The 24,371-nt window shown below is 46.7% G+C and overlaps 1 protein-coding gene across 2 annotated transcripts in view; it reads right to left on the reverse strand.

Moving 5' to 3' along the window:
- cdc42ep3 (CDC42 effector protein (Rho GTPase binding) 3) overlaps positions 1–24,371 on the reverse strand; it is a 216,841-nt gene that overhangs the window by 97,193 nt on the left and 95,277 nt on the right. For both annotated transcript variants that reach the window (XM_055636334.1, XM_055636333.1), the window contains one exon: positions 24,210–24,324. The gene's annotated coding sequence lies outside the window, so the exon portion shown is untranslated. The remainder of the gene's footprint in view (positions 1–24,209; positions 24,325–24,371) is intronic.

Genomic DNA, 24,371 nt, shown 5'->3' on the forward strand with positions numbered 1-24,371 from the left:
AAAGTGCCCGGGGAGGGGGTGGTATGTTTCCATGAAATCTGATCCTTCTAAATTCCAGCGAATACAAACACTATCGGAAGGGAAGAATTGACAAGGGAACTATTGTCAGAACTATTGTCGGAGAGAGGAGGAGAACTTCCTCAAAGTACACGTACCTTGAGGAGATTTCACAGTGGAGCAGACAAAATAATCTCTCGTTCTCACACCATACACTTCCTTATCTCTGTACCTCCCCCCCCCCTCCGACTCTCAGTCTGAAGAAGGGTCTCGACCCGAAACGTCACCCATTCCTTCTCCGACAGCCCAGCGGTATGAACATTGACTTCTCTAACTACAAGTAACCCCTGCATCCCCTCTCTCTCCATCCCTCCCCCACCCAAGCCATATCAGCTTTAAAGTGTTCTTGTTGAGTCTCGTTGTCTGTAACTCGTTTTCACCTAGCCCACCGCTAACAATGGCCTGTTTCATCATCATTACTTTTTTGCATATCTTTCATTCATTTGTTCTATATCTCTCTACTTCACCGCCTGTATTTCTCATTTCCCTTTCCCCTGACTCTCAGTCTGAGGAAGGGTCACGGCACGAAACGTCACCCATTCCTTTTCTCCAGAGATGCTGTCTGAGCCACTCCATTTTTTTTGTGTTTATCTCCAGCCTATTCCTGTGTTGCATTCTTCTATGTGTAGGAAGGAACTGCAGGTGCTGGTTTAAATTTGCCCTCCAATTTGTGCTGGGCCTCACGCTGACAATGGAGGAGGCCCAGGACAGAAAGGTCAGTGTGGGAATGGGAGGGGGTGCTAAAGTGTTTGGCAACCGGGAGCTCATGTAGGTCCAGACGGACTGAGCGAAGGTGTTCAGCGAAACGCTCTTTGCTTCAGTGTCTGTGATGAACGAGATTCCAAGATAAGTTAATCTCGTCTGCCTGCACGTGATCCATATCCCCCCATTCGTGCCTATCCAAAAGCTATCCACCACCACCTCTGGTAACGAGTTCCAGGCACCCACCACATTTGCCCTGCACATCTCATTTAATCTTTGCCCCCCTCTCCGTAAAGTCATGCCCTCTTGTCTTTGACATCTCCACCCTGTACCATGCTCTGAGCACCCTGTACCATGCTCAGAGCATCCTGACTACGGGTACTGTCTGTACAGAGTTTGCACGTTCTCCCCGTGACCGCGTGGGTTTTCTCCAGGTACTCCGGTTTCTTCCCACACTCCAAAGGCGTGCAGGTTTGTAAATTAATTGGCTTCTGTAAATTGTAAATTGACCCGAGTGTGTGCGGAAAAGCGCTAGTGTAGAGGGTGATCGCTGGTTGGCACGTACCCGGTGAGCCGAAGAGCCTGTTTCCCTCAAGTCTAAAGTCTAAAATTTCTTCTGCACATTATTCCGTCCGGATGTTCCAGGAGTTACAGTCTCGCGGAAAGAAAATCTCCGACCTTGTTGAATTTGGGCGGCACCACTGATGAGTAATCATGTCAGGAGCAAGAGGGGAGAGGGGGAGGATGTGGGACTCAGCAAAGGAACAGGCAGTAAAGAAGCTCCTTTGTTGCCTCTGTTGCTATGTGGCGAGGTGTGTGGAAAGATTGGTTGCTGGTACTGGTCTGCCCTGTGGTCTGTTGGAGCCGATCGCAGGAACCACCGTGGACTTGCTTGGCTGCGGAGAACTAGCTTTCCATTACCCGAGAACGTGCTCTTATCCAGCTTGCCCCCAGAGCATTACCCTTGAACCCCGAACATCCACTCCATCGGAAAACATGCCCCAAAGACAAACAACATTTTCATTGGCAAAAGCTGTCCGAGCATGAGTTTTCAAAGGATCACCACTGAAAGGGTAGTATAAATATTAATAATTCTTTCTGCTAACCTCTCTTGGCTTGGTGTAACAGCATGAAATAACAGAGTACCTTCCAAAGTAATTCATGACCAGAGCACTCATAAAAACAAACAAGTGTGCCCTTCACAAAACAGCTTCAACTTTCAGTTTAGTCTTTATTATAAACCTTACTTCGGAGATACAGCGTGTAAACAGGTCCTTCAGTCCACGCCGACCAGCGACCAGCGATCACCCCGTACACTAGCACTATCCTACACACACTGGGGACAATTTACAATTTTTGCAGAAGCCAATTGACCGACAAGTCTGCACGTCTTCAGGATGTGGGAGGAAACCGGAGCACCTGGGGGAAAGCCCACCCGGTCACGGGGAGAAAGGTACAAACTCCTTCCAGACAGCACCCGTAGTCAGGATGGAACCCGGGTCTCTGGCGCTGTGAGGCAGCGACTCTACCACTGTGCCGCCGTGCCACCGGAGGCCCCCAGGGAGAGGTCCTCAATGGGATGCCACAGTTGTGCATTGGATCCACTGTGTCATCTGCTTTTCCCACAGCAGCTTGACTATTGCCAATCTAATGTAGCAGGGAGTGTGTGGGGAGGCACATTCAAGACAAATGCAGAGTGAAACATTTAGCTCTTTCAATGAGACTTCAAGAGCCAGACCCTGCCATGCAGGCAGGTTAAGCTTGCCAGTTGTGGTTGGATGTGTTCCTGGAAATGTGCGTGTGCACTCCATATTTGCATGGCAAACAGTCACATCACATACACCCACCCATTTGGCGAACGTCATGGCATGAATATATTTATTGTAAGTTATTTGTATTAAAGGGGCGGCACAGTGGCACAGCTGGTAGAGCCCCTGCCTCACAGTGGCACAGCTGGTAGAGCCCCCTGCCTCACACTGCCAGAGACTCAGGTTCCCATCCACTGCCCAGATGAGTAGAAGTGCTGATCCACCATTTGGCCTCCATAAATAGCCCCTAGTGCAGGGGTGGGCAACCTTGTTCTGCATGGGGGCCGGGACGCATGTCTGTGAGCGGATGGCGGGCCACATCTATCACGTGTACACACGGATCCCGCCCCAGATGGCAGGCATCAAATCACATGTTCACAGAAGGTAGACATAAAATGCTGGAGAAACTCAGCGGGTGAGGCAGCCTTGTGCAATCCTTGCATGTCTCACCCGTTGAGTTTCTCCAGCATTTTGTGTCCACCTTCGATTTTTCCAGCATCTGCAATTCTTTCTTAAACGTGTTCACAGAAGGTGCGCGGGCGGTCGTGCCAGCGGCTTTGCGCAGGATGCGGTACAGACAAAGCTCGGCCGCTGCTCAGCGGGCTGGATGATTACGGGAAAGAAATACGCCTGTGGGCCGGATGATTTCGGTTAAGGGCCGCATTCGGCCCGGGGGCCGTAGGTTGCCGACCCCTGCCCTAGTGTGTAGGGAGTGGATGCGAATGTGGCATAACATAGAACCAACGTGAACTGGTGGTCGATGGTCAGTTTTAGTTTAGTCTAGAGTTTCAACGTGGAAACAGGCCCTTCAGCTCACCAAGATGGTGCCGACCAATGATCACCCCGTACACTAGCACTATCCTACACACTAGGAATCATTTACAATTTTTACTGAAGCCAATTAACCGACAAACCTGCACGTATTTGGAATGTGCAAGGATACTGGAGCTCCAGGAGAAAACCCACGCGATCACGGGGAGAACGTGCAAACTCTGCACAGACAGCGCTCGAGGTTAGGATGGAACCTGGGTCTCTGGCGCTGTGAGGCAACAGATCTACCGCCGCGCCACCCTTGTGCAATCAAAATTGCTTGATTATTTTCTGCTGGAATTGCTGGCGTAAGTCTAATGGCTGGGAACAGGAGTGGCATGGGCCATAGTCAAGTTAATGCCACGATTCTCTTCTGTAGAGTTTCCACAGTTGTTGTCTACAGCCTGTCCTTTGTCCCATGCCAGTACTTCTTCCTGAATTTCTGATGAATGACCCAGAACACTCAGAATTTGTTTTAATCTGACGTGGCTCTTAATGGCTTCTTACAGGCCTGAAAACAAGCACCTTGCAGCAGCACTTGATTTCCAAACCCCTTGTCATTGATCAGAAATTCAGTTCGTAGGAGTAGAATTAGGCTATTCAGCCCATCGAGTCTATCATAGCTAATTTATTTTTCCCTCTCAACCCCATTCTCCTGCCTTCTCCACATAACTTTTGACACTTACCAATCAAGAATCTATACCTAACCTCCGCTTTAAAAATATCCAATGACTTGGCCTCCACAGCCGTCTGTGGTAATGGATTCCGCAGATTCACCACCCTCTGGCTGAAGAAAGTCCTTCTGATCTCCTTTCTGGAGGTACATAATTTTATTACGAGGCTGTGACCTCTGGTCCTAGACTCTCCCACTAGTGGAAACATACCCTCCACATCCACTCTATCCAGGCCTGTCACTATTTGGTAAGTTTCAATGAGGTGCCTCCTTCTAAACTCCAGCGAGTACAGGCCCAGTACCATCAAACGCTCATCATATGTTAACCCTCTGTTTCCAGGGATCACTCCAACCCTCTCCAACACCAACACATCCCTGCTGAGACATGGGGCCCAAAACTGCTCACAATACTCCAAATGCAGTTTGACTAGTGCCTTATAAAGCCTCAGCATTACATCCCTGTTTTTTTAATTTTCTAATCCTCTCAAACTGAATAATGGCATTGCATTTGCCTTCCTGAAGGAAACTTCAATTTGCCTGATTCAACTTGAAATGAACGTTTTGGGAATCCTGCACCAACATTCCCAAGTCCCGTTGCAACTCCAATTTGTGAATCCGCGCCCCATTTAGAAAACATTCTATGCCTTCATTCCTACTACCAAAGTGCATGACCCCCACTTAATCGGACGACACAAAGAACTGCAGATGCTGGTTTTTAAAAAAAACTTGGACACAAAGCGATGGAGTAACTTGGCAAAAACCCTGAAGAGCATGAATTGATGATGTCAATGTTTTTTCTTGAAACTTTCTCACAGAGCCAGAGAACCCGGTGTTGTTCGGCAAGGACTTGGTGGGCCGAAGGGGGCCTGTGCGTAAGCAGATCTATTGTTTGTTGTAAACATGCAATCAAACTGGAAATAATAATCTTTCAAAATTTACTGTTATAACTACACTGAGACTATTATCCAGTGTAGTGGTAAGCAAAGTATAAATAATGGTTTCTGAGAACTGTATGTACACAGCTGTAATTAAATGATATTATTATTGGGCTTAAAAGCTAAAAATGGACAGATGACATTTTGGGTCAAGACGCTTAGAACATAGAACATGGCATGGTAGAGCACAGGAAATGTACCATCCGCCCACAATGTACTGTAAGTACTGACCATTAAACCAATGTCCTGCCTACACATGAAGGATATCCCTCCAGACCCTACATCATTCCCTCCAGTTCCTGCACATCCATGTGACAATAGACAATAGACATTAGGTGCAGGAGTAGGCCATTCAACCCCTCGAGCCAGCACCGCCATTCGATGTGATCATGGCTGATCATCCCCAATCAGTACCCCGTTCCTGCCTTCTCCCCATATCCTCTGACTCCTCTATTTTGATGAGCCATATCTAGCTCTCTCTTGAAAGCATCCAGAGAACCTGCCACCACCGCCCTCTGAGGCTGAGAATTCCACAGACTCACCGCTCTCTGTGAGAAAAAGTGTTTCCTCGTTTCTGTTCTAAATGGTTTACTCCTTATTCTTAAACTGTGGCCCCTGGTTCTGGACTCCCGCAACACCGGGAACATGTGCCTACCCAAAAACCTCTTAAACACCCTGATCTTATCTGTTTCCACCACCACCTCTGGCAGCACGTTCCAGGCACAAAATACTTGCCCCGAACATCTCTATTCAACTTCTCTCCTCTCACTTTACAGTGTTGGACGTTCTGACTGTCTACCCTGTCTATGTCTCTCATAATTTTACTTCGGAGTCACGTGAATGACTACATGAAGACCCCGTTCAGCACGCATGCGCGACAAAGCGTCTCACACAGTGCAACAGCGACGAACGGGAGTACAGGCGCTCCCGCTAGAAGATTAAAAAACGGGACCTCCAGGTAAGTAACTTACTCTGAGGTCGTGTTTTTTCGAAACCCTTGTTCTGGTTTGTTCACGCAAAGGATGAACAAGGGAAAACAAGCAAGAAAGGTCATTCCCCATTTGACTCCGACGGAACAGGAGAGTTCCATCAGTGGGGGGCGACCGGCGACACCTGGACCGCACACGCTGCGGTCCACAGTCACCGACAGCAATTCCGAGCCGAGCCCAGCGCCGCAAAGCACAGCTCGAACAACAGCAGAGGGCTGGAGGTAAGGCAAAACGGTAGTCGGACCGGCCGGTATACTCAGACGAGTCCGGTGCAGAAGACTCGCCGCCCGAGAGCGGCAAAGGTGGCCGTTTGAGCCGAATGGAAAGGCTCATGGAGCAAATGCTCCAGCGAGACTTGCTCCGGGAGATGGGGCAAGCTCCGCAAGGGAGCACAGGCACTCCCGCTCCAGTGCACTACCACGCACTGGCCATCGCATCTCCCTCAGCAGAGGGGAGCGTTGGCGACCAGTACTGGGCTGGTCCAGAACAGGGGTCACTGGCCGAAGATCCCATGAGTATGCACGGGGTACAGGACCATGAAGAGCTGCTGGGAGTGGTGAACCGCTACGTGGCAACACCGCGAGCGAGGCGGCCGTTACAGCCTAAACTGGCGGCCAGCATTGACTACCTGTCCTTTAAACCACCTCAAGAACAGGTAGTCAATGAGGCGTTGGACCTCTACACGCCTCCTGAAAACTGCATTTCGCTCGATGTACCTGCCGTCAACAGTCAAATCTGGGGGTACATTGGGCAGGGTATCAGAACCCAAGAATTGAAACTGCAGCGAATATTGAAGCTCCTGACGTCGGCTATCACCTCCTTTGCTCGTTCCGTGGACGGGGTAGACATGACAACTAACCAGCAAGATACCATGGCTCTACTGTGCAACACACAGTACGAGATTAACAACCTCCGCAAGGAAGCAATAAGACCGGCCCTGAATCCTAAATTTGCAGGATTGTGCAGAACACCGGCCTCAAAACCACAGATCCTGCTATTTGGCAAGGACTTGCCCAAACAAATCAAAGACCTGGATGAGGAATCCAAAGCATTTGGCCTCATGAGGGCAGGACCCGGAACGAGCAGAACCACTCAATCCAGACGGCAGTACCCCATCGCATCCACCAGTCGACGTCAACTTCATGGGACTGGTGAAAGCTCGGGGCCCGCACACCATCCCCGGAAGCCTTTTTTAGGCCAGGGCCCAAAGCGGGCCCCATGGAAAATGTGCCACCCCCGCCCAGCACCACCCCGACAGACAAGGAACCAGAAACAGAAGAAATGAATACACCAATAACAATGGAGGTAGGTGGGTCTGGTTCCTACCAGTACATAAAAGGTGGGGGAATTGAACTAACAAAGGGGAGACTACACCTGTTCATGGAAGCATGGAGGACTATCACACTTGATAGTTATATACTTAGCAGTATTCGAGGATACAAAATTGAATTTATTCAAGAAAACATACCACCATTTCAGCATGCACCCCAAAGGGGTTTTACCCTCTCACTAAAAGAAAAACTAGAAGGACAAGCAGAACTGGTGAGGTTACTTACAAAGGGTATAATTGACAAATCTGAACATGAACCTTTGGAATTTGTTTCAAATATATTTACCAAAACCAAAAAAGATGGCGGATGTCGCATCATCATTGACTTAACTACATTGAATACTTTCGTTAAGTATATACACTTTAAAATGGAAACATTTGTGACTGCCAAACAACTGATTTCCAAAGGATACTTTATGGCAAGCATCGATTTAAAAGATGCCTACTATTCAGTACCTATTCATAAGGATCATCGTAGATACCTAAAATTTACCTGGGTGGGGCAACAATGGCAGTTCAAATTGTTGCCTAATGGTCTAACATCAGCCCCAAGACTGTTTACCAAGATATTAAAACCAGCCTTGGCAATTTTAAGAAAACAAAAACATATTGTCATGGCATATCTTGATGATATTTTGATAATAGGCAAAACCATGGAATTAGTTAATACTAATACCTAACTAATAATAGTTAGGTATTAGCTACTAAACATTTATTTGAAACCTTGGGTTTTGTCATACATCCAGATAAATCTAAGTTGATGCCATCCACAACCATGGACTATCTGGGATTCACAATTAACTCAGTCCACATGTCTGTAACGTTGCCAAAAGAGAAATCAGCAGAATTGGCACAAACATGTAACAAATTAATGGTTAACAATCGACCAACCATCCGACAAGTGGCAAGAGTAATTGGGAAAATAGTAGCAGCATTTCCAGCTACCCAGTTTGGACCTTTGCACTATCAAAACTTACAAAGAGCAAAGGTGCAAGCGTTAAAACGACATGCAGGTCATTTTGACCGAACCATGAAATTGCCCATTGAAGCAATATCAGTTACAATGGTGGATAGAGAACATTTGGCATAGTTCCAGTCCTATCATCATCAATAACCCAACGTTAACTATACAAACAGATGCCAGTGCTCAAGGCTGGGGAGCAACTAATACCATATCCAGCAGAAGTGGTAGATGGACTAATCTAGAATCATCACAACTACAGACACTGGGCATAAACTATTTGGGAATGTTGGGTGTGTTCTATGGTTTAAAAACATATTGTACAAATATGCACCATTTGCATGTTCGTTTGCAGATTGATAATACCACAGTGGTGGCCTATATTAACCATATGGGCGGGATAAAATCGATATCATGTGACAATTTGGTCAACACAATCTGGCAATGGTGTGTCGATAAACATATTTGACTATCAGCAACTTACCTACCAGGTAAGCTAAATACAGTGGCAGACACCAGGTCACGCAGGTTTAATGATAACACCGAATGGATGTTAAACCCCAAAGTATTTGCTGAAATTTCAGAACAATATGGCACACCAGAAATCGATCTCTTTGCATCCCGACTGAATCACTAGTTACCAATGTATGTCGCTTGGGAACCAGACCCTGAGGCAGCGGCAATGGATGCATTTGTGCTGGACTGGGGAAACTATTTTTTCTATGCCTTTCCCCCCTTCTGCCTCATCAGTCGGTTACTACGCAAAATACAGATGGACTTTGCTTCAGGCATTTTGGTAGTACCCGACTGGCCTACACAGCCATGGTTCCCAGTGGTCCTTGACAGGGTCATTGAAACACCAATGACCATTCCCAGCGGACCAGATCTACTGATTCACCCCGTGTCAGGCGAAAGTCACCCATGCCATGACAGAATTAACCTACTGGGTTGCAGATTCTAAAAAGACCTTTGCTGGACCTGGGATTGTCAAACAGGACCATGGACACAATGACAGTGTCTCACCGACTTTCCACCAAGAAACAATACCTCTCGAGCATAAGGAAATGGGAAAAATACTGCTAGGGACAACCTACTCATCAACCACCATAACAAATGTACTGGAGTTCCTGGCCAGCCTTCACCATGATGAAGGTCTGAGCTATAGTGCTATCAATGGTGCTAGAAGTGCACTGTCAGCCTACCTAAGACAGGCACCAGGACAACAGGCCATAGGGTCTCATCCGCTAGTGATCAAATTAATGAGAGGGATCTTCAATTCAAACCCTCCAAGACCTAGGTATACCATCATCTGGGATGTCAGTGTTGGCCTGACATACCTAAGGGGATGATCACCAGCCAGATCCCTCACTCTGGAACAGCTAACCCTGAAAACGGTCATGCTGATGGCGCTAGTCTCAGCACAAATGGTCCAGTCCCTTCACTTACTCAGACTGGACAACATGGTCATAACACCAGACCAAATAACATTCACCATTCAGGAGCTGGTAAAACAGAGCAGACCAGGAACTTCAGGTCTTATTATGGAATTCCGGGCGTACCCACCTGACCCCCGTTTATGTGTCATGACTTCCTGCATCTAGCCTGTACAATCTCTTAATAATATTACATGTTTCTATAAGAATCCCTCTCATTCCAGTGAATACAAGCCCAGTCAATCAATTCTTTGTATTATTTGGTGTGGCAAGGTGATAGCTGGATGGAGGGTAGGTTTGTGTTGCTTAAAGCAGTCTGTCCCATGTTCTGAAAAATCAGCTATCGTTAGATGGAACTCACCTTGGAACGTAGTGAAACAACCTAATCCATATCAATAGCAGGGTGGGCAATAGCAATTGCGAGCTTGCAAACTGATCACATCTCAAAACAAGATGAGCAAACGGAAATAGGTTCCATTCACTTTGAAGATGTCGTGCCGCAGAAATTCATCCTACTTATGTTTCTAATATGGACATTGGAAGTAAATCAGAATGCAATCACTCCTGCACTATGTACCTCCCTCTCCCCTGACATCAGTGTGAAGAAGGGTCTCGACCCGAAACGTCAGCCATTCCTTCTCTCCAGAGATGATGCCTGTCCCGCTGAGTTACTCCAGCATTTTGTGTCTATCTGCAGTTCCTTAAATACACACAAGTCCTTTGCTGGAAGGATGGTGCCAGGAATATGAACAGCTATGCGTGCATGAGCATCATTGCAGCAACAACAATATCAACCATTTAGCCTGAAAACACAAGGAGAAGCTGTACTGAAGCAGGCTTGGGCCGAGCCTACACAAAAATGCCAAGGATTCCAAAGAATAACACATGATCAACGCAGAGTTATGCTATCGTCTTTGAACAAAGACATTTAGTTCACCAGACTTAGTCAGTCATAGAATCACTATGGTACGGGGGAGAATGTTTGAACTTCTGTGTCCGTGCCAGTTCCTGTTACAGCATCCCATTGGTCCCATCTCAGAACAGGGATTAGTAGAGAGCAGGAATGGGCCCTTCAACCCACAGTGTTTGTGCCAAACAGGCTGCAAAATTCCACTGATCTTCCTGCCCTTTCCCCAAAGCCCCGCAAATTATCCTCCCTTGAAAACCCACACCATTCCCTTCTGAATGTTCGGTGGATGATGGAGAGATCCCATTGGATTTGTGTTTTGCAGTGCGGAACTTTGTCCTTGATTTCTGGCCAATTGTTTACCTACGTCGTGAAAACAACCAAAGTTCTTGTCATTATCACGGAGGCTTTGTTGGAACTTGTAGCATGGAAACTGGCCGTCATGTTTAGTTTAGTATAGTTTAGAGACACAGAGTGGAAACAGGCCCTTTGGCCTACTGAGTCCACATTGACCAGCGACACTAACGTTTCCCTACACACACTAGAGACATTCTTTACACTTATACCAAGCCAATGAACTTACAAATCTGTACGTCTTTGGAGTGTGGGAGGAAACCGAAGATCTCGGAGAAAACCAGGTCCCAGGGAGAACGTGCAAACTCTGTACAGACAGCACCCGTCATCAAGATCGAACACCGGTTCTCTGTCGCTGTAAGGCCGCAAATCTACCACTGCGCCAGCGTGCTGCCCTAAATTATGTGACAATTATGTTACCTACATTACGATAATAATATCACATCCAAAATATTTTGTCAACTGTAAAGTGTTTCGACAAGTTCCTGAGGCTGTGAAAGTGTAGGTTCTTACATTTTTCAATTTGAAAGATTGTTCACATAAACAACAAAGACAAAGGTGCAGGTTTGTAGGTTAATTGGTTTCTGTAAATTGTCCCTAGTGTGTAGGACCAGTGGCGGACTGGCCAGGGTGTCAGCTTGCACGATGACAAGTGGGCCCCTGATGAAGTGATAGCAAGTGATGGCAAGTGGGCCCCTGTTAAATGATAGCATTGCAGTTGTGGGTGGGCCCCCCCTTTGTTTCCTGGCAACCAATATTTTTAGACTCAGTCCGCCACTGAGTAGGATAGAACTAGTGTACTGGTGATCGCTGGTCGGTTCAGGCTTGGTGGGCCGAAGGCCTTACGCTGTATCTCTAAACTAAATTGTAAACTAATTTCAGATAACCAGCCTTTGCAGTTTATATTGAAAAGACTGATGGTATTTTCAGCTTTTTTTTTTAATTTCAGATTTGTAGCTACTGTTCAAGATCGTACAGTTCCATCAATTCCCCTCTTTCTTCCCATTCGCAAACATTCCCTTCTATTAAAACCTCCTACAGATGGATCATTTGCAATTAATAAGCAATTTCCAGGCCATCACCATCCCTTTTCTCCAAGCAGCACCACAATTTGCATCACTTTCAGAGATACAGCGCGGAAACAGGCCCTTCGGCCCATCGAGTCCGTGCTGACCAGCGATCCCTGTACACTAACACCACCCTGCACACTAGGGACAATTCATAATTGTTATCAAAACCAATTAACCTACAAACCTGCCCGTCTTAGGAGTGTGGGAGGGAACGGGAACACCCGGAGAAAACCCACAGGGAGATCGTACAAACTCTGTACAGACAACACCCGTGGTCAGGATCTAACCCGGGTCTCTGACACTGTAAGGAAGGCAGGAATGGGAACTCACTAAAAAATATTGATGCAAAACAGAGGAAGGAGTTAAAGAGACGTTGGCATTACATAGTTAGCCAAGAATTGGATGAATGCATAGTCTTTTCTCACAGTAGGGAAATCAAGAACCACAGGACGTAGGTTTAAGGTGAGAGGGGAAAGATTTAATAAGAACCCGAGGGCAACTTTTTCACTCAGAGGGTGGCTATATAGAATGTGCTGGTTGAGCCAGGTACTATTGCAGCTTTCAAAATATATTTGTACAGTTACATGGGTAGGAAAGGTTCACGTCATAAGGTCATAAATGATAGGAGCAGAATTAAGCCCATCAAGTCTACTCTGCCATTCAATCATGGCTGATCTATCTCTCCCTCCTAACCCCATTCTCCTGCCTTCACCACACAACTCCTCACACCCGTACTAATCAAGAATCTATCTCTGCTTTACAAATATCCATTAACTTGGCCTCCACATCCTTCTGTGGCAAAGAATTCCACAAATTCACCACCCTCTGACTAAAGAAATTTCTCCTCATCTCTTCCCTAAAGGAAGGTCCTTTAATTTTGAGGCTATGACCTCTAGTCCTAGACTCTCCCACTACTGGAAACATGCTCCCCGCATCCACTCTACCCAAGCCTTTCACTATTCGGTAAGTTTCAATGAGGTCCCCCCTGGTTCTTCTAAACTCCAGCGAGTACAGGCCTAGTGCTGTCAAACACTCAGAGGGATTATGAGGATAAGAGGGATTATGAGACCAGCGCAGACAAATGGTACTATCATAAACGGGGCATCTTGGTCAGCATGGATGATTTGGGATGAAAGGCCTGTTTCTGTGCTGTATGACTATGACCCTAAGACTGCATTAGCTCAGTATTGAAAGAAGATATCCTCGAAGGCTCCTCAAATCTCCAATGGGTAGCGATTAGGAACCAAAATAGTGCTTCCAGTTTGCTTGTTTTTATTACAGACATCCCAACAATCAACAAGAGGTGAAGAACAGATATGGAGGGAGGATGTCAGAAAGAAGCAGTAAAGATTGTTATGTTACATGGGGATTTTAATATTACGAATATTAACTGGGATTGCCTTCATGTTAAAGACCCAGAGTAGGTAGAATTGGCCTGATGTGTTCAAGAGATATTTTTGACCAACAAGGGAAGGATCATTCCTGGAATTTATCCTGGGTAATAAAGCTAGTCAAATAGACAGATTGTCAATGGGGAAGTCTTTTGGCAATAGTGACCTTTGCAAAGTATATTTGAGAGTGGCTATGGAGAAAAAGATAGGCTTGGGCCAGGCTACAAGGATTTGCAGATTTAATTTAGTTTAGTTCAGAGATATAGAAGGGAAACAGGCCCTTTGGTCCACCAAGTCCGCACCGACCAGCAATCACCCCGTGCACTAGCACTATCCTACACACTAGGGACAATGTACAATTCCCAGAAGCCAATTAACCTGCAAACCTGTACAATAGATAGATAGATAGATAGCCTTTTATTGTCATTCAGACTTAGTCTGAACGAAATTGCAGCAGTCATGCATATAATACAATACAATAAAACAACAATAAACACACATTAACATCCACCACAGTGAGTCCACCCAGCAATAGACAATAGGTGCAGGAGTAGGCCATCCAGCTTCTCGAGCCAGCACCGCCATTCAATGTGATCATGGCTGATCATCCACAGCCTGGTTCCTGCCTTTTCCTTATATCCTCTGACTCCGCTATCTTTAAGAGTCCAATCTAGCTCTCTCTTGAAAGTATCCAGAGATCCGGCCTCCACTGCCCTCTGTAGTCTTTGGTTTAGTTTAGATTAGTTTAGAAATACAGTGTGGAAACAGGCCCTTCGGCCCACCGGGTCCGCGCCGACCAGAGATCCCCGCATATTAACATTATTATTAACACTATCCTACACACACTAGGGCCATTTTATACATTTACTAATTAACCTACATAACTGTGTTTAAGAAGGAACTGCAGATGCTGGAGAATCGAAGGTACACAAAAAAAGATGGAGAAACTCAGCGGGTGCAGCAGCATCTATGGAGCGGAGGAAATAGGCAACGTTTCGGGCCGAAACGTTGCCTATTTCCTTCGCTCCATAGATGCTGCTGCACCCGCTGAGTTTCTCCAGTTTTTTTGTGAACTTACATAACTGTACGTCTTTGGAGTGTGGGAGGAAACCGAAGATCTCAGAGAAAACCCATGCAGGTCACAGGGAGAACGTACAAACTCTGTACAGACAGAACTTGTAGTCAGGATTGAACCAGGGTCTCTGGCGCTGCAAGGCAATAGCTCTACCTCCATGTCGCCCAGATGTTGGTTAAATACATAAAAGGACACTAAGCGCTGGAGTAACTCAACGGGTCAGGCAGCTTCTCTGGAGAACATGGAGAGGTGATGTTTCGCATCAAAACCCTTCTTCACAGGACCTGGCTACAGCTGAACAGGAGTATCTACATGCAGGTACATTTACATCTGCACTGAGGGAAGCATTCAAAGGATAAATAGCAAATCCATTGGAGAAAAGCTGGAGACAGGATCAAAGATCACTTGGAGTCTTAGGGTCTAATCAGAGAAGGCCAGGGTGATTTTCGGCAATCTGACTGGCATTTTCTGAAGCAACCAAGTATTTCATAGAAACATAGAAAATAGGTGCAGGAGGAGGCCATTCGGCCCTTTGAGCCAGCACCGCCATTCATTGTGATCATGGCTGATCATCCCCAATCAAAACCCCGTGCCTGCCTTCTCCCTATATCCCATATCCACTAGCCCCTGGAGCTCTATCCAACTCTCCATTAAATCCATCCAGTGACTTGGCCTCCACTGCCCTCTGTGGCAGGGAATTCCATAAATTCACAACTCTCTGGGTGAAAAAGTTTTTTCTCACCTCAGTCTAAAATGACCTCCCCTTTATTCTAAGACTGTGGCCCCTGGTTCTGGACTCGCCCAACATTGGGAAAATTTTTCCTGCATCATCCTTGTATAATTTTACTTCGGAGTCACGTGAGTGACTACGTGAAGAGCCCGCTCAGCACGCATGCGCGGCATTACGTTCAGCATTGCAACAGCGGCCGCATCGGGAGTCAGGCACTCCCGCTACGGAGGTGAAAGAACGGACCGTCAGATAAGCTCTGAGGTCAGGTTTTCTTTCACAGGGAGCCTTCTGCTTTTCAGGCAGAGAAGAAAGGCTCTTGGATATACCTGTCCTCTGCTCGACTCCACGGAGGAGCGTTCCATCTGGGGGGGCAGCAACAAGGCAGTAGGACCACTTACTGGGCACTCCGCTATCCCCGACACCGTGCTGAGCCCAGCCCGCTAGCGCCTGAGCAGTGGGCTGGAAGTAAAGCCACGGAAGAGGCGTCCGGCCGGTGGCTTCCGACTTTGTCGGACAGGGGCGTCTCTCCGCCCGCCCGGGGGAGAGACAGCCGCCTGAGCCGCATGGAGCGGCTCCTGGAGCAGGAGCTCCAGCGAGACGCGCTTCGTGAGGGGCGCTCTCGCAGAGAGGGAGTTCAGGCACTCCCTCCACAGTGCCTTGTGCACTGTCCATTGCTTCCTCCTTACCCGAGCGTAGCTTTGGTGACCAGGACTGGGCTGGTGAAGAAGAGGGGATGATGGCTGAAGATGTCGGGAGTATGCAAGGGGTGCAGGAACAGGAAGAGCTGCTAGGTGTGGTGGACAGCTACGTGGCAACCCCACGTGCAGGAGGCCGGTAAAGGCCAAACTAGCGGCCAGCATTAACCACCTCTCCAACATGCCCCCTACAGGAGAGGCCTTAGAAACGTATACAGCTCCAGAGAACTGTGAGTCCCTTAAAGTGCCGGCTGTAAACAGCCAAAAGTGGGGGCACGTTGGGGCAAATATTCGGAACCAAATGCTAAAACTGCAGCGGATCCTCAGGCTCCTGACATCAGCCATCACATCGTTTGCTCGTTCCGTGGACAAATACGGAGATGACCACAACCTTCGTAAACAAATCATAAGACCTGCCATAAAATCCTAAATTTGCGGGGTTGTGCAAAAGCCCAGCCACTGAGCCAGACCCACTGCTCTCTGGCAAAAACCTCACAAAGCATATGAAGGATATGGAAGAGGCCTTAAAAAACTTTCGGTCTCATGAGGGCAGGCCCGGGACGAGCAAACCAAAAACAATAATTCCTAAGCAGCAGCACCCCATCGCATCCACCAGTCGACGTCTACCATATAGGACTGGTGAAAGCTCGGGGTCCGCATTCTATCACCAGAAGTCTTCTTTAGACCAGGGCCCAGAGCGGACCCCATGGAAAATGCGCCACCCCCCAACATCACCGCCACGTCAGACAACGTGCAACACTCGTTGGACCGGCAGGAAACAGAAGAATACCCATAACCATGGAGGTAGGTGGGTCTGGTTCCTACCAGCATATAGAAAATGGGGGCTTAATACTAACAGGGGGGAGATTACACCTGTTTTAAGAAGCACGGGAGTCTATCACGAGTGATCAGTATATACTCAATGGCATTAGTGGATACAAAATACAATTCATACTAGAAAAATTGCCACCACTTTGTACGTTCTCCCCATGACCGCATGGGCTTTCTCTGAGATCTTCGGTTTCCTCCTACACTCCAAAGATGTGCAGGTTTGTAGGTTAATTGGCTTTGTAAATGTAAAAATTGTCCCTACTGTGTGTAGGATAGTGTTGGTGTGTGGGGATCGCTGGTCGGTGCAGTTCGGTGGGCCGAAGTGCCTGTATCTCTACACTAAACTAAACCAAACTAAACCCAGGGTCACAGTCTCAGAATAAAAGATAGGCCATTTAGAACTGAGAAGAGGAGAAATTAAGGGCAGCATGGTGGCGCATTGGTAGAGTGACTGCCTCATAGCACCAGACACTTTGGCAACATCCTGACTATGGCTGCTGTCTGTACGGAGTTTGTACGTTCTCCCTGTGACCGCGTGGGTTTTCTCTGGGTGCTCCGGTTTCCTCCCACACTCCAAAGACGTGCAGATTTGCAGGCTAATTGGCTTCTGTAAATTATTCCCAGTGTGTGTAGATAGAAAGGAGATGAGGAGAAATTGGTGAGGGTGTGGTCAATTCTCTGGAAATCATTGCCACAGAAGGCTGTGGAGACCAAGTCAATAGATATATTTAAGATTGACAGATTCTTGAATAGTACGGGTGTCAGGGGTTACGGAGCAAAGGCAGCAGAATGGGGTTGAGAGGGAAAGCCAGATCAGCCGTGATTGAATGGTGGAGTTGACTTGATGGACCAGATGGCCTAATTCTGCTCCCAGAACTCATGAACTTATGGACAAGTATTGGTCGGCACGGACTTGGTGGGCCGAAGGGCCTGTTTGCAGGCTGTATCTCTAAACTAAACTAAACCTCCCTCTGCCATTGAGAGTCTGATGAGCCTTTGGAATTCTCGACAATCCGTATTTGACCATTGAGCACAGTAATCGGCAGGTTTCTGAGTGTTCACGGGGATAAGGATAATGAACTGCCAGTAGATCAATAATGGCCTTGCCGAATGGCCGATCGAGCTAGAAACAATTATGACTTTCAAATGACATTCAAAAGCCATTTGGATAGATATATGGATAAGAAAGGTTTGGAAGGATATGTGCCAAATACAGGTAAATGTGGGGTTATCCACTTTTTGTGGCAAAAACAGGAAGGCAGATTATTATCTGAATGGTGTCAAGTTGGGAAAAGGGGAAGTACAATGAGATCTGGGGGTCCTTGTTCATCAGTCACTGAAAAGTAAGCATGCAGGTACAGCAGGCAGTGAGGAAAGCGAATGGCATGTTGGCCTTCATAACAAGAGGAGTTGAGTATAGGAACAAATAGGTCCTTCTGCAGTTGAACAGGGCCCTGGTGAGACCACACCTGGAGTATTGTGTGCAGTTTTGGTCTCCAAATTTGAGGACGGACATTCTTGCTATTGAGGGAGTGCAGCGTAGGTTCACAAGGTTAATTCCCGGGATGGAGGGACTGTCATATGTTAACAGAATGGAGAGGCTGGGCTTGTACACTCTGGAATTTAGGAGTAAGTAATAGGAGCAGAATTAGGCCCTTCGGCCCATCAAGTCTACTCCGCCATTCAATCATGGCTGATCTATCTCTCCCTCCTAACCACATTCTCCTGCCTTCTCCCCATAACTCCTGACAGTTGTACTAATCAAGTCTAATATAGTTTAGTTTGGTTTAGTTCGGTTTAGGTCAGCTTAGTTTGGAAATAGGCCCTTCAGCCCACCGAGACTGCACCGACCAGCGGTCACCCATACATTAGCATTATCCTACACATTCGGGACAATTTACAGAAATCAATGAATCTACAAACCTGTATGTCTTAGGGATGTGACGGGAAACTGGAGCATCTGAATAAAACCCATGTTGTCACAGAGAGAACATGTAAACTCCATACAGACACAGTGGCAGCATGGTGGCGTAGAGGTAGATTTGCTGTCGTACAGCATCAGAGCTCCAGGTTCGATCCTAACTACAGGTTCCGTGCTGTAGGGAGTTTGCACGTTTTCCCTGTGACCTCGTGGGTTTTTCCGGCTGCTCTGGTTCCCTCCCACACTCCAAAGACGTACAGATTTGTAAGTTAATTGGCTTTGGTAAAATTGTAAATTGTCCCTAGTGTGTGGGATGGTCATCGTTGGTCGGTGCGGCTGTACTCTTTGGGCCGAAGAAACATAGAAACATAGAAACATAGAAATTAGGTGCAGGAGTAGGCCATTCGGCCCTTCGAGCCTGCACCGCCATTTAATATGATCATGGCTGATCATTCAACTCAGTATCCCGTACCTGCCTTCTCTCCATACCCTCTGATCCCCTTGGCCACAAGGGCCACATCTAACTCCCTCTTAAATATAGCCAATTAACTGGCCTCGACTACCCTCTGTGGCAGAGAGTTCCAGAGATTCACCACTCTCTGTGTGAGAAAAGTTCTCCTCATCTCGGTTTTAAAGGATTTCCCCCTTATCCTTAAGCTGTGACCCCTTGGGACTTCCCTAACATCGGGAACAATCTTCCTGCATCTAGCCTGTCCAACCCCTTAAGAATTTTGTAAGTTTCTATAAGATCCCCTCTCAATCTCCTAAATTCTAGAGAGTATAAACCAAGTCTATCCAGTCTTTCTTCATAAGACAGTCCTGACATCCCAGGAATCAGTCTGGTGAACCTTCTCTGCACTCCCTCTATGGCAAACTGTTGAAGAACCTCTTTCTGTACTGTATCTCCAAAGTCTAAAGTCCAAAGGGAGGATTTGGAGTGATATGGGGCAAATGCAGGGCAAATGGGACTACCCCAGTATGCCAATTTGGTTGGCGTGTAAAAGTAGGGCTGAAGGGCCTGTTTTCACGTTGCATAACTTTGTGATCCTACTCCAGCCTCTGTATCTTATGTTTGTATGAATCGTGAACATTAGTATAAGACAATCATTTCAACCATGCAACTGACTGATGTAAGGCAGATGCCTTTCCCGGAACTGGGAAAGGAGAAAGCAGCTTAGGTATTTGACATTGCACAATCAATGGCACGCTTACGACCAACACACGTGGCTGAGCTTCCCTGATGGACACAGAGATGCTGAGGGTGTTGAGATTGAGATGAATGGTGTGCTGAGCTACGTACATTCCAATCTCTTAGCCATTGACGCAGGAATTTGAGGCAGCTACCAAACAAGATGATTTGATGCAGCAGTGATTCAAGGCAATGCAAAGTAATCTTCCCTGCATTTGGACCAAGGTTGTGATGGATATTCACTGCGCAGGATGGCTGAATAAGCAATAAGCTTTTTATTGCTTTTAATAATGAATGAATACGTTTATTGACCAAGTATTCACATACAAGTAATTTTACTTGCTGCTCCGCCCGCAAGTGACAACATGACATACAGTGATAGTTAGGAATGACACATAAAACATTAATATTAAAACATTATCAATTAAACTCTCCGAAAGACAAATCTGTCCAACGTCCAAAAATGCTTATTGCTAAGAAGTCTGAAGAAGGGTCTCGACCTGAAACATCACCCATTCCTTCTCTCCAGAGATGCTGTCTGGCCCGCTGAGTTATTCCAGCATTTTGTGCCTATCTTCGGTTTAAACCAGCATCAGCAGGTCCTTCCTACACATGCTTATTGCTAAACTCAATACTTTTAAGCACAACAGATAGTCTGTTTAAACCCCTAATCAGTAACTCTAAATGATTAAAGGAATTATGCTATCCATGTTATAGACAAAAATAGCATGTCTAAAAATTCAAAATTTAGTAGTTGCCAAGAGTTAGGGAGAAGACAAAATTTACTCCTCAGCTTGGTCCAGTAAAGTGGTCTTAGAGTCATAGTTATAGAGTTATACAGTACAAAAATGCCACGGTGGCGCAACAGTAGAGTTGCTGCCTTACAGCGCCAGAGACCCGGGTTCAATCCCGACTACGGGTGCTGTCTGTGTGGAGTTTGCACGTTCTCCCTGTGACCGTGTGGGTTTTCTCCGAGTGCTCCGTTTCCTCCCACATTCCAAAGATATACAAGTTTGTAGGTTTATTGGCTTTGGTAAAAATTGTAAGTTGTCCTAAGTGCGTAGGATAACTCTAGTGTGCGGGGATTGCTGGTCGGTGCGGACTTGGTAGACAGAGGGATCTGTTTATGCGCTGAATCTCTAAACTAAACTAAACTAAAATCTGGCCCTTCAGCCCAACTTGTTTATGCCGACCAGGATGTCTCATCTAAGCTAGTCCTATTTGCCTCCATATGATTCATCATTTTCTAAACCATTCCTATCCATGTTGCTGTCCAAATGTATTTTATTATGGTGGTCCAGTGGTGCAGCTGATAGAGCTGCTGCTTCACAGGGCTGGAGACCCAGGTTCGATCCCAACTTTGGTTGCTGTCTGGGTGGAGTTTGCAAGTTCTCCCTGTCAACACGTGGGTTAACTCTGGGTGCTCCGGTTTCCTCCCACATTCTAACGTGCAGGTTTGTAGGCCAATTACCCTCTGCAAAGAGCCCCCTTTGTGTAAGGAGTGGTTGAAAAAGTGGGATTACGTAGAACTGGTGTGAACAAGTGATTGATATGGTCAGTGTGGGCTCTGGATTGGCCACTAGGCCCGATTCCATGCTGTTTCTCTAAACTCAATCTAAATGTTTTATTGTACTTAACTACTTCTATGACAGCTTGTTCCATACATCCAACGTGTGAAAAGGTTGCCCTCCAGTTCCTATTAAATCTTTACCCTCTAACATTCCACCTATGTCCACTAGTTCTTGATTCCCCTACTATAGGTAAAATACTCTGTATATTCACCCTATCTACACTGCTTGTGACTTTATACACCTCTCTTGGATCACCCCTCACCCTCCTGCGCTCCAAGGAATAAAGTCCTAGCCTGCCCAACGTCAAATACTGGCAACGTCCTTGTGAATCTTCATTACACCCTTTCCAATATAATGACAATAGACAATAGACAATAGGTGCAGGAGTCGGCCATTCGGCCCTTCGAGCCAGCACCGCCATTCACTGTGATCATGGCTGATCATCCCCAATCAGTACCCCGTTCCTGCCTTCCCCCCATATCCCCTGACTCCGCTATTTTTAAGAGCCCAATCTAGCTCGCTACTGAAAGCATCCAGAGAACCTGCCTTCACCACCCTCTGAGGCAGAGAATTCGACAGACTCACAACTCTCTGTGAGAAAAAGTGTTTCCTCGTCTCCTTTCTAAATGGCTTACTCCTTATTCTTAAAGTGTGGCACCTGGTTCTGGACTCCCCCAACATTGGGAGCATATTTCCTGCCTCTAGCATGCCCAAGCCCTTAACAATCTTATATGTTTCAATAAGATACCCTCTCATCCTTCTAAACTCCAGAGTGTACAAGCCCAACTGCTCCATTCTCTCAGCATATGACAGTCCCACCATCCCAGGGATTAACATCTTTTCTACATCAGGGTGAACACAATACGGCCTTACAAACATCTTGTACAACTTGGACAATGTCTTGTGCAACGTCTTGTATTATGTCCCAACTTCTCTACTCAATCCTTGATTGATGGCCAATGTGTCAAAGTATCTCAAAATCAATTCATATCGAATTTGAATCATTTGGAATTTGTTGTCACAGACGGCTGTGGAGGTGATGATTGGGTGTGTTTAAAGCACAGATTGATTCTTCATTAGTACGGGTTGAGTTTAGAGATACAATGCGGAAACAGGCCCTTCGGCCCACCAGGTCCACCGCGCCGATCAGCAATCCCTGCTATCGCGGATCAACACTATCCTACTAGGGACAATTGTTACATACACCAAGCCAATTAACCTACATACCTGTACGTCTTTGGAGTGTTAGGGGTTATGGGGAGAAGGCAGGGGAATGGGGTTGAGAGGGAGAGATAAATCAGCCATGATAGAATGGAGGTGTAGTCTCGATGGGCCGAATGGCCTAATACTGCTCGTATCACTTATGAATTTATGATTGGCCCATCTGCAACCTCGTGGTACTTTTTATAACACTTTGTAAGAATTGCAATTTGAAAATCCTTTGTGGAATGATAACCTCTGTGAGAATTTACTACTCCAAATAAAATATGCTGCTGTTAAAAAATAAAATGATTGTGGTTACACTGTTAGCAGGAAGTATCCTCTCGTGGTCAGGAGGGAACTATAATAGTAATCACTGACAAACAAATCCCTTCAGAAAAGACAAAAGTAATTACGTAGAATAGTCTGAAATGAAGGTTGATACTGTATAACCATTATTTGGATGTTTTGTTTATTACTAAACATAGAATATAGACCAATACAGCACCGGAACAAGCCCTTTGGCCTACAATGTCTGCATTGAACATGAAATCAAATTAAACTAACCCCACCTGCCTGAACGTGATCTATATCTCTCCATTCCCTGCTTATTCATGGTCCCATCTAAACTCTTCTTGAATGCCACATATGCGCAGCAATAGAGTTGCTGCCTTACAGCATTTACAGTGCTTACAGCACCAGAGACCCGGGTTCGATCCGACTATGGGTGCTGCCTGTTTGTACGTTCTCCCCGTGACTGCGTAGGTTTTCTCCCAGATCTTCGGTTTCCTCCCACTCTCCAAAGACCTACAGCTTTGTAGGTTAATTGGCTTGGTAGAAATGCAAAATTGTCCCTAGTGTGTGTAGGATAGCGATAGTGTGCGGGGATCGCTGGTCGGTGTGGACTCGATGAGCCGAAGGGCCTGTTTCTGCACTGTATTCCTAATCTAAACTAAGCATCATAACTGTTTGCATCATCACTGCAGGCAGCATGTTCCAGGCACCCATCACTCCCTGAGGAAAAAAAAAAAATGTCCTTTGCGTCTTCTTTAAATTTTCCCCCTTTCACCTCGTATGGACATTGTGGGCCGAATGGATTCTTGGGCTGGCAGCTCAGTCACTCAGGCTTGGTGGGCTGGCAGCTCAGTCACTCAGGCCTGGTGGGCTGGCAGCTGTCACTCAGGCCTGGTGGGCTGGCAGCTGTCACTCAGGCCTGGTGGGCTGGCAGCTCAGTCACTCAGGCCTGGTGGGCTGGCAGCTTAGTCACTCAGGCCTGGTGGGCTGGCAGCTCAGTCACTCAGGCCTGGTGGGCTGGCAGTTCAGTCATTCAGGGCTGGTGGGCTGGCAGATCAGTCACGGCTATTCCTTGAAATTCCATTTCAGGCAGAGTGCATGCCACCAAATTCAGTTTCGTAGCATTTCAGGCAAAGTGCTGGCCACCAAATTCAATTTCATAGCATTTCAGGCAAAGCCAATAATATTTCAAGCAGAGTGCAGGCCACCAAATTGCTAAACAACTCATTTCATTTTCATTAAGGGCTAACAAATCATTTATTGCAAGTACATTGCAGACTCACAGTTCAGTTGATTCACAGTTGTGGACTCTCCCTCGCGATCTTCCAGAGTGACCGATTCACGTCCAGGCATCCGGGGTTTTATAGTCCTGCCCCATCCCCCCTGAAGAGGCGTTACCTACATCGTGGTGATTGACAGGCGAGAGGATAAATCAGCTGATCTCA

Source organism: Leucoraja erinacea, chromosome 5, assembly GCF_028641065.1.
Source record: "Leucoraja erinacea ecotype New England chromosome 5, Leri_hhj_1, whole genome shotgun sequence".
Lineage (NCBI taxonomy): Eukaryota > Metazoa > Chordata > Chondrichthyes > Rajiformes > Rajidae > Leucoraja > Leucoraja erinaceus.